General features: G+C 36.6%; 1 protein-coding gene across 1 annotated transcript in view; it reads left to right on the top strand.

Annotated features, from left to right (window-relative positions):
- The window catches only part of ATP8B4 (ATPase, class I, type 8B, member 4), a 257,644-nt gene that overhangs the window by 162,368 nt on the left and 79,392 nt on the right, over positions 1-15,884 (top strand). The window lies entirely within an intron of this gene.

Here is a 15,884-nt window from a genome sequence, read left to right as displayed (position 1 = left end):
TTGCTATGAGTTGCTAGGAGTTCCTACATATTTTGGCTAGTAACCGCTTATCAGATATATGATCTGCACATATTTCCTCCCATTCCATAAGTTGCCTTTTCACTCTGTTGATTATTTCCTTTGCTGAGCAGAGGCTTTTAAATTTGATATAGTTCCACTTATTTGATTTGCTTTCACTGTCTGTGCTTTTGTTGTCATGTCTATGCAAGAATTCATTGTCAAGACTAGTGTTATGAAGCTCTTCTTCCATGTTTTCTTCTAGGAGTTTTATAGTTTCAGGATTATGTTTAAGTCTTCAATGTATTTTAATTTGATTTTTGTGTTAGATATAAGGTAATGGTCCATTTTTTTTCTCTTGCCTGTGCATATCTAATTTTCCTCACTCTGTTTGTTGAAAAGTCTATCCTTTCCCTGTTGTGTAGGCTTGGAACCCTTGTTGAAATTCATTCAACTGTTTATGTGTGGGTTTATTTCTGTGTTCTCTATTCTATTCCACTGCTCTATCTTTATACCAGTAGCCCACTGCTTTGATGACTGTAGCTTGTAACATGTTTGAAATCAGGAAGTGTAAGGACCCCAGCTTGGTCCTTCTTCCTCAAGATAGGTTTGGCTATCTAGGGTCATTTGTGGTTCCACACAAATTTTAGAATTTTTTTTTTATACTTCTGTAAAAAAAATGCCATTGAAATTTTGATATGGATTTCTTTGGTTCACTTTGGGCAATATGGAGATTTTAACAATATTAAGTCTTCTACTCCATGACCATTGGATACATATTCATTTATTTGTGTCTTTAATTGCTTTCATCAATGTTTTCTTTCTTTCTGTTTTTTTTATTTTTTTTGAGACGGAGTCTCACTCTGTCACCAGTCACCAGGCTGGAGTGCAGTGGTGAGATCTCAGCTCACTGCAACCTCTGCCTCCCAGGTTCAAGCGATTCCTCTGCCTCAGCCTCCCAAGTAGCTGGGACTACAGGAACATGTCACTGTGCCTGGCTAGTGTTTTGTGTTTTAGTAGAGACAGGGTTTCATCATGTTGGCCAGGATAGTCTCAATCTCCTGACTTTGTGATCCACCTACTTTGGCCTCTCAAAGTGCTGGGATTACAGGCATGAGCCACTGCACCCAGCCTCATCAATGTTTTCTAATTTTCAGTGTACAAGGGTTTTGAGAGCCCTCAGTTCAAATGGGGCTTCAGCACCAGAGCAGCTAACAACATCATTACCCTTATAGAAATGAAAGAGAGCTAGACATGGATGTTTACAGTGTGCCTTTCAGGGGATATTTCTTTTACCTGGTGGGTGACCTAATGCCTAGTTGTCTGATCATTTGCCAAGGAGTCCCTCACATGGGAAACTTGTTTATATTGGCAGACACTCCTGTGGCTCTTATCTGACCAGTGTTCAGTTTATGCCTGGCTGACGGTTGTCCAGGTGCTGGGAGCTAGGCCTTGTGTTCTAGGAACAACCCAGTCTGGGGCAGCCCCTGCTTCTTCAGATGGAAAATGTAAATTCAATACACCACCATGATAAGAAATAAGTTCAAATATTTTTACTTAGAGATCCTGGGCAAGAGGGTGTAATAGGTTAGGAGGGCAGTCCTTCATCCCTGGGTGACATGAAGCAGGAAGGAAGAGTCAGGCAGAGAGATTTAAAAAAAAAAAAAAAAAAGGATATGTAAGGAAATGGAGTTTGAGTCACTTTAAGCTCACAGGCAAATGCTTGAATGATCTGTTTAAAGGAAGCAACAGGAAAGTGGGGAACCCAGTCTGCTAGGCAAGAGAAGATGCCTCTAAGTTCTAATCTGTGGCTACTGCCTTAGTCCATTTGTATGTGGTATAGAACTGGGAAGTGTGTTAAGGATGACTGAGCCCTGCTTTTGGACTGAGAAAGTTGAACTTGTATTCAAAATGAATGCAAAGGCAGCATATAATTATAAGAATTTACTGCAAGTCTTTCATCTCCTTCATTAATGTTATTCCTTAGTGTTGTGTTCTTTTTGAAGCTACTTTAGATGAGATCATTTTCTTCATTTTTTGGGATTGCTTGTTGTTCCTATATGGAAATGCAACTGATTTTTGTATGCTGCAACTTTACTTTTTAAAATTTTTTATCTTGTAACTTTACAGAACTCATTTATTAGTTTTATAGTTTTAAAAAATGGTGCACCTAGGGTATATAAGATGGTGTCATCTTCAAATAGGGATAGCTTTACTTCTTCCTTTCCAATCGGTATGCCTTTTCTTTCTTTTTCTTGTCTAACCGCACTGGTTAGGACTACTAGTATTAAACATTAAGTAGAAGTGATGAGAATGGGCATCCCTGCCATGTTCTTGATTTTACAGAAAAAGCTTTCAGTTTTTTGCCATTGAATATGATGTTATCTGTAGGTTTTTCATGTATGGACTTTATTATGATGAAGTATTTTTCTGCTGTTCCTTTTTTGTTGAGAGTTTCTTTTTAAATCATGAATGGATGTTTAATTTTGTCAGATGCTTTTTCTGCATATTTTGAGATGATCATGTAATTTTATTCTTGTTCTGTTAATATGGTGTTTCATATTGATTTTAGTATGTTGAATCATCCTTCAATCCCAGGAATAAATCCCACTTTGTTGTGGCATATGATTTTTTTAATGTGATTCAATTTACTAGTCTTGCGTTGGGGATTTTTGCATGTTAATTGGTGTAATCAGCTTGTAGTATACTTTTCTTGTGTTGTCTTTGTCTGGCTTTGTTGTCAGAATAATACTGGCCTTCAAAATGAGTCTGGAAATGTTCCCTCTTGATCAATTTTTTGGAAGAGTTTGAGTGGGATTGGCATTAATTATACTCTACATGTTTGGTAGAATTCGCCAGTGAAACCATCTGGTCTTGGGCTTTTCTTTGTCGGGAGGTTTCAGATTACTGATTCAGTCTCTATACTAGCTATGGGTATGCTTAGGCTTTCTATTTTTCATGATTTAGCTTTGGTAGGTTGTATGTTTCTAGGAGTTTGTCTGTTTTTCTAGTGTTTCCACTTTGTTGGTCTATAATTTTTCATAAGTCTCTTAAGATTCTCTTAATTTCTGTCATCATTTGTAATGTTTTTTCTTTCCTTCATGGTTTTATTTATTTGAGCTTTTTGTCTTTTTTTCTTAGTCTAGCTAAGGGTTTGTCCAATATGTTTCTTTTCAGAAAACCAACTCTTACTGTTGTTGTTTTTCCTATTGTATTTATTTCTTCTCTAATCTATGTGATTCCTTTCTTTCTGGCTACTTTGGGCTTGGTTTGTCCCTCTTTCTCTAGTTATTTTTTAAAATAATTTCAACTTTTATTTTTGATTCAGGGGGTACATATGCAGGTTTGTTACATGTCTCTAGTTCTTTGAGGTATAACACTAAATTGTCTGAGATCTTTCTCCTTTTAATTATATGCATTTATTGCTATGAAATTCCTCCTTAGTACTCCTTTTGCTATGTGCCGTGAGGTTTGGCATGTTGTATTTTCACTTTCATTTGTCTTGAAATATTTTCAAATTTCTTTTTTGAGCCAATGGCTATTTGAGAATATTGTTTAATTTCCACATTTTGGTGAGGATTCCACTTTTCCTTTTGCTATTGATTTCTAGTTTCATCACATTGTCATCAGAAAATATGTTTGACATAATCTTAATCTTAAATTTGTTGAGATTTCTTTTGTGCTCTAACCTGTGATCTATTCTTGGCAAAAGTCTGTGCTACCTTGACACAGGATGTGCATTCTGCTGTTGTTGGGTGGAATGTTTTGTTGTATATATGTTGGGTTCATTTGGTCTATAGGGTTGTTCAAGTCCTCTGTTTCCTTATTGATCTGTCTAGATTTCCTATCTAGTGTTGAAAGTGAAATATTGACACCTCTTACTATTATTGTAATGCTGTCTAAGTCTCCCTTCAGTTCTATCATATATTTGGATGATCTGATGTTGGGGGCATGTAGACTTATAATTGCTATATCATCCTGATGGATTGACCCTTTTATTAAATGTCCCTATCTGTCTCTTGTAATGGTTTTTGACTTAAAGTCTGTTGTGTCTCTTTTAAATATGACCACCTCTTCTCTCTTTTGTTTGCTATTTTCATGGAATATCTTTTTCCATCCCTTCACTTTTAGACTATGTGTGTCCTTAAATCTCAAGTGAGTTTCTTTCAGGCAGCATATGGTTGGGTGATGATTTTTTAAAAATCCATTTAATCACTTTTTATCTTTTAATTGGTGAACTTAATCCATTCACATTTAAAGTAATTATTACAGGAAAGGATTTACTATTACCATTTTGTTACTCGTTTTGTGTTATATAATGGTTCTTTTGTCTATCTTTTTGTCTCTTGCTGTCTTCCTTTGTGTTTTTTCAGTCTTTTGTATTAAGATGCTTTGATTCCTTCCTGTTTTTCTTTTATGTAAGTTCTATAGGTACTTTTTCTGGTTGCCTTGGAGATTACATAAGATATCTTATGATAGTTTAGGTTGATAACTTAAGTTTAATCACATACAAAAATGCTATACTTTTACATCTTCCTTTTCTTATTATTGTCACAATTTACATCTGTTCATATTATGTGCCTTTAAGCTATTGTGGTTGTAGTTATTTTAAATAGTTTTGTCTGTCAACTTTTATATTTGAATGAAAAGTGATTTAACTACCACCATTACAGTAATACCATATTCTGTATTCATCTGTATATTTACCTTTACCAATTACTTTCATATTTTTCATGCTATCATGTTGCTGTTTTGCATCCTTTCATTTCAATTTGAAAGACTTCCTTTGGCATTTCTTGTAAGGCAGGTCTAGTGGTGATTAACTCCCTAAGCTTTTGTCTGAGAAAGTCTTTATCTCTCTTTCATTTTTGAAGGAGAGTTTAGCTGGGTCTGTTATTCTTTGTTGGCAGATTTTTTTTTTCAGCCTTTTGAAAATATTGTCCCATTCCCTCCTGGACTGCAAGGTTTCTGCTGGAAAATCTACTGATAATCTTGTGGAGGTTCCCTTGTACATGATGAGTTGCGTTTCTCTTCCTGCTTTTAAAATTCTCTTTGACTTTTGACAATTTGATTATATTTTAGTGTGGATTTTTTTTTTTTTGCTTCATTTTAATTTGGTGATCTTTGGGCTTGTTGAATATGGATCTCCATTTCCTTCTCCAGATTTGGGAAGCTATCAGGCATTATTTATTTAAATAAGCTTTCTGGTCCTTTCCATCGCTCTTGTCCTCAAACTCTCATAATGCATAAGCTATTTTGTTTAATGGTGGCCTATGAGTCCATTAAGACTTTTTCACCTTTTTCATTCTTTTTCTCTTTTTTCCCCTTAACTGGTTAATTACAAATGACTTGTCTTTGGTGAATATTTTTTCCTCTTTGATCAAGTCTGCTGTTGAACCCTTGTAGTGAAGTTTTCAATTCATTTATTGTATTCTTCAGCTCCAAAATTTGTTTTTAAAAAATTTAAAAAATCTTTTTATTGATATCTGTAAAGATAAAAAAATTTTTGTTAATTTGCTTATGCATCATTTTCTTGAGCTTGTAGAGCATCTTTACAACAGCTATTTTAAATTCTTTGCCAGGTGATTTATATACCTCTGTTTCTTTAGACTAATTTCTGGAATTTTATTTTGTTCATTTCTTTTTTTTTTTTTTAGAGACAGAGTCTCGCTCTGTCCCCCAGGTTGGAGTGCAGTGGCGCGATCTCAGCTTACTGCAAGCTCTGCCTCCTGGGTTCACGCCGTTGTCCTGCCTCAGCCTCCTGGTTAGTACCCGCCACCTCGCCTGGCTAATTTTTGTGTTATTTAGTAGAGACAGGGTTTCACCGTGTTAGCCAGGATGGTCTTGATCTCCTGACCTCATGATCCACCCACCTTGGCCTCCCAAAGTGCTGGGATTACAGGCATGAGCCACCGCACCTGGTCTTATTTTGTTTATTTCTTTGGGCTATGTTTCCCTGTTTTCTTTGTGTGTCTTGTGAGTTTGTGTTGAGATATATGTACTGAAAGAACAGACCTCTTCTACTCTTGTGGACTAGCTTTGGACAGTAGAAGACCTGCATCAATCAATCAGATGAGAGAGTCTCTGTAGCCTTTTTTGGGGGGATGGGAGAGGTTCATCTTTTCTGGGCCTGGCCTGTGTATGTAATTTCTCAGTTAGAAAGTCTTGCCTTTTTCTTTTTCAGGAATTTATAATCTCTTTCTTTCCCTGGCTGTAGCATTGCAAGTTCTCTAGTTCTGCAGCAGGAAGCTACATTATTTGCTTTTTCTCAGCAACCATAACCATCCTAAGTATCTTGGCTCCCTATTAACACCTTGAGTCAGGTGAGAAAGATACCAGTTTCTTGGGCAGCCCTCCACAAAGCTGGAACGTTAGACAAATATTCCACTCCTCTTCTTCACTCCTGAGGGAAAAGTCTCAAGTTTTGCATCTTCTCTCCTTACTGTGCCAAGCCATGTTAACTGCAACAAGCCACCCTTTTGCCCCCGATCTTCATTGTTCTCACTATCTCTCAGATATCCAGTCTCTGCTAGTTCTATCAGCACTTCGGATGGATGACACAGAAACCAATTCCTCTGGTAGCTCTTCAAAAAGTTAACACTGGACTCATATTCCACCCTCTTTTTCTTCCAAGGGAATTGTTGCAAACCAGGATATTCTCTTCCAGGTGCTGAGCTGTGCTGGCTTTGGGGAGGAACTAATGTGGTAAAGTAAAATAGATCTCCTTATCTGTTTCAATGTTGCTGTTTTTGGATTTGCACCCACCTGGGATATTGCAGCCTCTTAAATGGATTATATAATTCTTATAAAGGTGTTTTGTTTCACATATCATCATTAAACTGGCGTTTTTGTGGGGAACAAGGGTGGGGACTTCCTATTCTACCATCTTGCTAATGTCACTTGAGTGGATCTTTTTGCCTTTCTGTTCAAACATTTCTTTATCCTTGATAAATAAAAGCAATAACTTTATTAGCATATATCTCAACAGTGACCATTTTGTTTTTGTTTTTGAGATGGAGTTTCACTTCGTTGCCCCAGACTGGAGTGCAGTGGCTCCATCTTTGTTCACTGCAACCTCCGCCTCTTGGGTTCAAGTGATTCTCCTGCCTCAGCTTCCCACATAGCTGGGATTACACATGTGCACCACCACACCTGGCTAATTTTTGTATTTTTAGTAGAGATGGGATTTCGCCATGTTGGCCAGGCCAGTCTCGAAGTCCTTACTTCAAGTGATGTGCCTGCCTCTGCCTCCCAAAGTGCTGGGATTACAGGCATGAGCCACCATGCTCAGCCTCAATATTGACCATTTTGAATCAATTTTCCCATTATGTGCTCTTCCAATGTGTAGATTTGATTCTTCTTTTTTCAGAAAAGTTTTTTTGAACAGTATTTTAAAATATTTGCTCTGTTTCATTTTTTTCTAGAACTCTATGTTCAAATGTCATATTCCCCTTGTTTATAGCTATTGTTTAGAAGGGGGCAAATGGCAATTTAATTTATAAATATTCTCTCTAATCCTTAAGATTTTTTGATTTTTTTAGTGACTTTTCTTACTTGTATTCCTCTTTAAATCACTAGGATGTGGGGAGATATGGGACTACTGTGTTATCTGCAGTTTCTTTTTACCCCAGTGCTCTCTCCAATTTCACTTTAGTTTCTGCAGTAGCTCTATGTTTTTCTTCTTTTTTGAACACTGCCATATTGCTTTATTCTCTGCTGATATTCTAAATACCTCCTCCCCGAGTTTCTGTCTTGTGTTATTGCTTTATAGGATTGTTGGCTTCATCCAATTTTCCTTTTTTAAATTAATGAGAAAATGTTTGGTCACAGTTTTCTTCTGCGTTATTACTAGTGAACGTACTTCATCTTTTATTATTTTTTTCTGTACATTTTTTTTTTCTGATGATACCATTGTATGATTCCTATAGAGGTTTCTTTTTATTTTATTTTTAATATATTTTTATTTCAGTAGCATTTGGGGTATGAGTGGTTTTTGTTACATGGATGAATTGCAGTGGTGGAGTCTGAGATTATAGTGCACTCATCACCTGATTAGTGTGCATTTTATCTAATATGTAGATTTTTATCCCTTTCCCTCCTCCCACCCCCCTCACCTCTGAATCTGCAATGCCTGTTATACCTCTCTATATGCCTTTGCATACCCACAGCTTAGCTTCCAATTATAAGTGAGGACATATGGTATTTGGTTTTCCATTTATTAGTTATTTCATTTGGAATAATGGGCTCCAACCTCATCCAAGTTGCTGCAAAAAACATTTTATTCATTTTTTATGGCTGAATAGTATTCCATAGCGTATATATACCACATTTTCTTTATTTCCTCATCAGTTGATGGGCATTTTAGATTGGTTTTGTATCTTTGCATTTGTGCATTATGCTTTGATAAAAATATGTGTGCAGGTGTCTTTTTATATGATGACTTATTTTCCTTTGGGTAGATACCTAGTAGTGGGATTGCTGGATTCAATGGTAGAACTACTTTCAGTTCTTGGAGAAATATCCATATTGTTTTCCATAAATGAATTGTGTATTCCTACCAGCAGTGTACAAGCTGTGTATAGCAGTGTACAAGTGGTACTAATTTGTATTCCTTCCAGCAGTGTACAAGCCTTCCCTTTTCAATAAAATTTTTTTTTTTTTAAGTTTTTCATTATTGTCAGAACTGAATTTTTCTTTGATCAGTTAATTACAGAAGGTTCATTCTGGAAGAAGCGTAAGGGTGATTTCTTTGTTGATTCAGGATTTCATATTAAATGTGATTAGCTGTTACCTTGCACCCGCTTATGGCAATAGGTCAAACTTTTTCTCTCTGCCAACCAGAGTCAGCATGTTTCCTGGAAATTTTTATTGTCTCTGGAATTCCTTGTTTAGTTTTGCCTTCTTTGTCTCTGGGATCAAACCAAGTCCAGGAACCTCCTTTTGACAGTTGACTCACACCCTTTACTGTTATAGTAAATAAAGGTTATGTTCCTTCCCTCTAAGAATTGTGTGTTAGTGGGCTTTTTTTCCTGTGAGATTTTAACCACTGTGAGCACTCTCTTTGTATTATCTTGTCTCTTCTCCCTTTTTTACCCCTCCTGTATAAGTATCTACTCCCTATCCCCCACCATAATTCTTTCTTTTCCCAGTTTGGTTGCAATTACACCTAATTCAAAAAGGTGTGGCTTGGGTTCTCTTAATTTCCCTAAAAATAGAGTTTGCTTTCTCTTTTTCATTTTCTGTCTCGCTCTCTCTGTTTCTCTCTATGTCTCTCTCTCGAGGGTGAATTCTAGCAAGACAAGGAGGGACTCTGTTTTTATGTTGTGATGAGCAAGTCAAAAATCTAAATGTATTGACCAATTGGTGCTCTTCCTGAAAATTCCTCCTTTTGTGATTTCAGATACTTTTAGAGTGCAATAGGCAAATCATCCAGAAGTGAGGAAAGAAGCCTTAGTAATTGTCTAGAAGAGTTTGGCCTCTTGTAGACAAAGTCATTGAGGACCTAGCCCCTTATTCTCTTTCCAGATTAATTTTTGGTCACATGAACCAGATTCTTCAGCCATACGGTACTCCTTAGAGTCTTTCCAAATGAACTACACTCATTTTTGTTTTTCTATTTTGTTTGATTAATTTTTTTTAATAATTTCAACTTCAATTTAGATTCAAGGGATACTTGTGCAGGTTTGTTACATGGGTATATTGCATAATGTGGAGGTTTGAGGTGTGATTGATTCTATTACCCAGGGAGTGAACATAGTACTGAACAGGTAGTTTTTCAACCCTTACCCCACTCCCTACCTCCCTGCTGTAGCAGTCCCTGGTGTCTATTGTTGCAGCTTTATGACTGTGAGTACCCAATGTTTAGCTCCCACTTATTAGTGAGAACATACAGTGTTTGATTTTGTGCTCTTACATTAATTTGCTTGAGATAATGGCCTCCAGTCACATCCATGTGGCTGCAAAGGGCGTGTTTTCATTCTTTTTTATGGCTGTCTAGTATTCCATGGTGTATATGTACCACATTTTCTTTATCTGGTCATTGTTGATGGCAACTGGGTTGATTCCATGTCTTTGCTATTGTGAATAACACCATGATGAACATACAAGTGCATGTGTATTTTTGGCAGAACAGTTTATTTTCTTTTGGATATATGACCAGTAATGGGCTGTTGGGTTAAATGGTAGTTCTGTTTTAGATTATTTGAGAAATCTCCAGACGGCTTTCCACAGTGGCTGAACAATTTACACTCCCACCAACAGTGTATAAGCATTCCCTTTACTCCACATCCTCACCAGCATCTGTTGTTTTTGACTTTCTAATAATGGCCATTCTGACTGATGTGAGATGGTGTCTCAGTGTGGTTTTTGATTTGAATTTCTCTGATATTGGCCTGTAGTTTTCTTTTATCATTGTGTCTTTGGCATATTTTCTGTTGGGGGATACTGGCTTTGTAGAATGAGTTAGAGAAGAGTCCATCCTGCTCAATATTTGGGAATAGTTTCAGTAGAATTGGTACTAGCTTTTCTTTATACATCTGGTGGAATTTGGCTGTGAATCCATCTGGTCTGGGGCTTTTTTTTTGACTTGTGGGTTTTTAAATTACTGATTCAATTTCAGAACTCAATATTGGTCTGTTCAGAGTTTCAATTTCTTCTTGATTCAATCTTGGGAGATTGTGTGTTTCCAGGAATTTATCCACTTACTCTAGGTTTTCTAGTTTGTGTGCATAGAGGTATTCATAATAGCCTCTGAGGATCTTTTGTATTTCTGTGAGATTTGGTTATAATATCATATTTGTTTTTTTATTATGTTTTTTTGATCTTTTCTCTTTTTCTTCTTTGTTAATCTTGCTAGTGGTCTATCAATCTTGTTTATTCTTTCAAAAAAGCCAACTTTTGGTTTTATTGATTGTTTAGACTTTTGGATCTCAGTTGTATTCAGTTCTGCTGTGAAATTTGTTAACTTTGGGGTTAGTTTGTTCTGCTAGCTTTGGGGTTAATTTTTTCTTGTTTTTTTTTTTTTTTTTTTTTTTTGTAGGTATGTGTTAGGTCATTAATTGAGATCTTTCTAACTTTTTAAGGAAATTGTTTAGCATTATAAACTTTCCCCTTACTACTGCTTTTGCCTTATCCCAGAGATTTTGATATGTTGTGTCTCTGTTTCCATTTATTTCAAATAATTTTTTGACTTCTGCCTGAATTTCATTGTTTATCCAAAAGTCATTCAGGAGTGTTTGATTTACATGTAATTGTGCGGTTTTCTGAGATCTTCTTGGTATTTGTTTCTGTTTTTGTTCTACTTTGGTCTGAGAATATGGTTCATATAATTTTGATTTTTTTGAATGTATTGAGATTTGCTTTATGGCTGAGTATGTGGTTGATCATGGAGCACGTACCATGTACAGAAGAGAAGTATGTATATTCTGTGGTTGATGGGTAGAGTATATTGTAGATGTCTATTAGGTCCAATTGGTCAAGTATTGAGTTCAAGTCCATAATTTCTTTGCTAATTTTCTGCCTTGATGATCTGTCTAATGCTGTTAGTGGGGTCTTGGAGTCTCTCCCTCTATTATTGTGTGACTAAGTCTTTTTGTAGGTCTAGAAGTACTTGTTTTATGAATATGGGTGCTCCAATATTTACTGCATATATATTTTGGATAGGTAAGTCTTCTGGTTGAGTTACATCCTTTATCATTAGGTAATGATTCTTTGTTTGTTTTTTTCCTGTTATTGGTTTATAGTTTGTTTTATCTGATAGAAGAATAGTGATCCTTGGTCTTTTCTATTTTCCATTTGTGTGACAGAACTTTCTCTACCTTTTTGCTTTGAGCCTATGGATGTTGTTACGTGTGAGATGGGTCTCTTGTTTTATCCAGTTTGCCTCTGTGTGCCTTTTAAGTGGGGCATGTAGACCATTTGCATTCAAGGTTAATATTGATATGGGCAGTTTTGACCCTATCATGAAACTGTTAGCTGGTTGCTTTATAGTTTCTATATAGAAACTATATAGTTTGCTTTATAGTTTATAGACTATATAGGTTGCTTTATAGTTTCTGTTGTGTGGTAGTTCTATATGGCCTGTAAACTATGTACTTAATTGCCACACTCACTTTCTCACATAGGCCTTTGCGAGTTATACCCTTGGCTTGAAGCAATCTTTGCCTACCTTTCTATCTGGTTAACTCCTGCTCATCTCTTCAGCTTCGGCTTAGATATTACTTGTTTGGGAATATTTCCTGACACCTCTCTTCCTTCCCTCTGGTCCAATGTGCTTGCCTTATCATGGTACTTACCATATATGGCCTGTTTTTCAGTGTCTTCCCAAAATAGACTGGATTTCATTGAGGGCAGGAATAGCATTTGGTTTACCATTCTATCCCCAGCACTGAAAACATTGCCTGGCCCACAGTAAGTACATGATAAATATTTGATGAATAAATCTTCACTGCCTATTTCAAAGTATACTGTATTGTGTATTAACCAATGAATGACTGATATGTCCTGAAATTCTGGACAACGTGTGTGTTCAGTACTGGAATTACTATTAAAATATTCTTTTTAGTATTTTTGTCTTTTCATAAGAGTTAAAGTACTCATATTTTGTGTTTCAAGTATCTTAATAGTTGACTGAAAAATGTCAAACCATAGATGATTTAAGCTCCATGAGGCTAGAGATTTTTGTTTGTTTTGTTCACTTTGAATCCCTGTCACCTAGAAAAGTGCTTGGTACATACTGGGCACTCAATACATGTTTTCTGAATGCACAAATGAAAACATGGACTAAAAGTGCTTCCTTAAATATTGTGAACTATACCTGTCTCTTGTCTTACCTAGTCCTGGCCCTGTGGGGCTTAATTGAATATGTGAAGGTCTATTGAATTCCTCTCCACAAAAAGAGGTCTTCAGTGTAAACATAGCACATATTTTCTGGGTGGAATTGGGGCAGCTAATGAGGGTTTTTTTTGCCCTAGTGAAAAGTCTACTACAGCCTTGATCTTATGGGCTTGAAATCACAAGGACCATCTTCTTTCTCACTCACCCTAAAGTGAAACGTGATAACCTATAAGTCCTGCCTTTGCAGAGTTTGATCAGTCTCGGTATTAAAGACGCCTGGGCAATAACAAGTCACTGTACATTAGGAAAACTTCTGTGATCAAATGTGACAGATAAAAACCAAAGTGCAGTAAACAATATGACCTAAGATAATTAAGAAAATAGAACAGAACCTACCAACAATTATAAACTATAAATTGGAAAACTCGAACATCAGCACAGAGATTTGGGAAGTTATAACATCCATGAAACAAGAACAAGATGATCTGGAGAGAACACAGTCAGGAAAAAAGAAAAGGGTTCTTGGAAATAATAATTTAAAAAATCTGACAAACCAAAACATTCAATAGAAGGGCTAGAAGATTAAGTCAAGAGACTCTCACAGAAAGCAGAATGAAAAGAAAGACTCAGAACATCAGAGACTAAAGATAAAATAAAGGGCCAACTGGCAGATCCAAAATTTAACTAAGACTATTTTCTAGATGAAAGAACAGAAAAAAAAAAAAAAGAAGAGAAAATTATAAAGAAATATCAGAAGAGAACTTTCCCAAATCTTCCAATTGAAAGAGTCTCCTGAATACTCAGAAACAATGAATTAAATAAGATCAACACCTCTAAAATTACAAAACAGAGAGGATAAAGAGAGGAATTTAAAGTTTTTAGAGGAGAGAAGTGAGCCACTTGCCAAAAAATGAAAGACTAACATCAGATTTACCATTAGCAACACAGGATGCCAGAGGACAGTGGAGTGATCCCTTCAAATGGCTCTCAACCTAAAATTATATATTGTGTCAAAGCATGAGATAAGTGTGAAGGCAAGATAAAGACATTTTCAAGCAGAAAGCCTCATAACTTTTACCTCCCACGATCTTTTTCTTATTAAATATGTTTAAGATATGCTACAACAAAGCAAGAGAATCAATTAAGAAAGGGGGTGGCATAGGGTGAGGAAACAGTGACTCCAGTCCAAGAGAGTAATTAAAGGAAGTTCCAGGATGCAGCTGAGCAGCAGACCTGGCAAACAGCCTTGAGTAGGTGAGACCACGAAGCCCCATATAACAAAGTGCACATTTTCCTTTGCAGGCTTATGTACATACCATTTATTCATTTTCAACTTTTAGAATCAATCTTTAGACAAATTAAAAGGATTTAAATTTGGCTACAGAAAAGAACCCAAATGTTTTAAACCTCTATAGTGAAATAGAAAAAAAAAAAATACAAAGGATAGGTTGGAGGGTGAAGTGAAGAGGAGGTGAGGGGTGGGTAATAGCCTCATCTTACCAATTAGGGAGTGTTTATAATTGATGAACTGAAACAAAACAAAATGGCATTCTGTATGTTACTTAGAGTTGCAGAAATAATCATTAAAGAAATTAAACTGGATATGCCTATATTTTTAGAAGGGGAAAAAGAAAGTGGAGAAGTGAAGTTAATGACTTAAATCTTCATCTGATTTTGGAAAAGGTCTAATATTTATAAATCCAGAAATGGTAATATATGTACATAATTTACAGTTTTGGGGGTAACCATTTGATGTACCTTCTGAAATTTGAGAGTAATTTTCTCTGGGGAGTGGTACTGGGGCTGTGATAGTGGAGGTAGGGGCATGAAGAGTCTCTTGCTGTACTAGATAAGCCTTAATGTAGTATTTGATTTTGTAACTCTCTGCATGTATTGCTTTGATTGAAAACATTTAAAGTACTTTTCACATAGTCCCATATTTCTTGGAGGCTTTTTGTTTCTTTTTGCTCTTTTTTCTGTCAACTTCTCTTCTCATTTCGTTTCATTCATTTGATCTTCAATCACTGATACCCTTTTTTCCACTTGATCAGATCAGCTACTGAAGCTTGTTCATGCATCACGTAGTTCTCGTGCCATGGTTTTCAGCTCCATCATGTCATTTAAGGACTTCTCTACACTGTTTATTCTAGTTAGCCATTCATCTAATCTTTTTTCAAGGTTTTTAGCTTCTTTGCGATGGGTTCGAACATCCTCCTTTAGCTCGGAGAAGTTTGTTATTACTGATCATCTGACGCCTTCTTCTCTCAACTCATCAAAGTCATTCTCCGTCCAGCTTTGTTCCGTTGCTGGCGAGAAGCTGCATTCCTTTGGAGCAGAAGAGGTGCTCCGATTTTTAGAATTTTCAGCTTTTCTGCTCTGGTTTCTCCCCATCTTTGTGGTTTTATCTACCTTTGGTCTTTGATGATGATGACATACAGATGGGGTTTTGGTGTGGATATCCTTTCTGTTTGTTAGTTTTTCTTCTAACAGGACCCTCAGCTGCAGGTCTGTTGGAGTTTGCTGGAGGTCTACTCCAGACCCTGTTTGCCTGGGTATCACCAGCAGAGGCTGCAGAACAGCAAATATTGCAGAATGGAAGATATTGCTACCTGATCCTTCCTCTGGAAGCTTCATCTCAGAGGGGCACCCAGCTGTGTGAGGTGTCAGTTGGCCCCTACTGGGAGGTGTCTCCCAGTTAGGCTACTCAGGGGTCAGGGACCCACTTGAGGAAAAGATCAAATCTACATCTGATTGGTGTACCTGAAAATGATGGGGAGAATGGAACCAAGTTGGAAAACACTCTTAGGATATCATCCAGGAGAACTTCCCCAACCCAGCAAGGCAGGCCAACATTCAAATTCAGGAAATACAGAGAACGCCACAAAGGTACTCCTTGAGAAGAGCAACTCCAAGACACATAATTGTCGGATTCACTAAAGTTGAAATGAAGGAAAAAATATTAAGGGCAGCCAGAGAGAAAGGTCGGGTTACCCACAAAGGAAAGCCCATCAGACTAACAGCAGATCTCTCGGCAGAAACTCTACAAGCCAGAA

The sequence above is a fragment of the Colobus angolensis genome, unplaced genomic scaffold, assembly GCF_000951035.1.
Source record: "Colobus angolensis palliatus isolate OR3802 unplaced genomic scaffold, Cang.pa_1.0 Scaffold78, whole genome shotgun sequence".
Taxonomy (NCBI): domain Eukaryota; kingdom Metazoa; phylum Chordata; class Mammalia; order Primates; family Cercopithecidae; genus Colobus; species Colobus angolensis.
The sequence above is the reverse complement of the archived record's forward strand: the minus strand, read 5'-3'. Positions and strand labels throughout refer to the sequence as shown.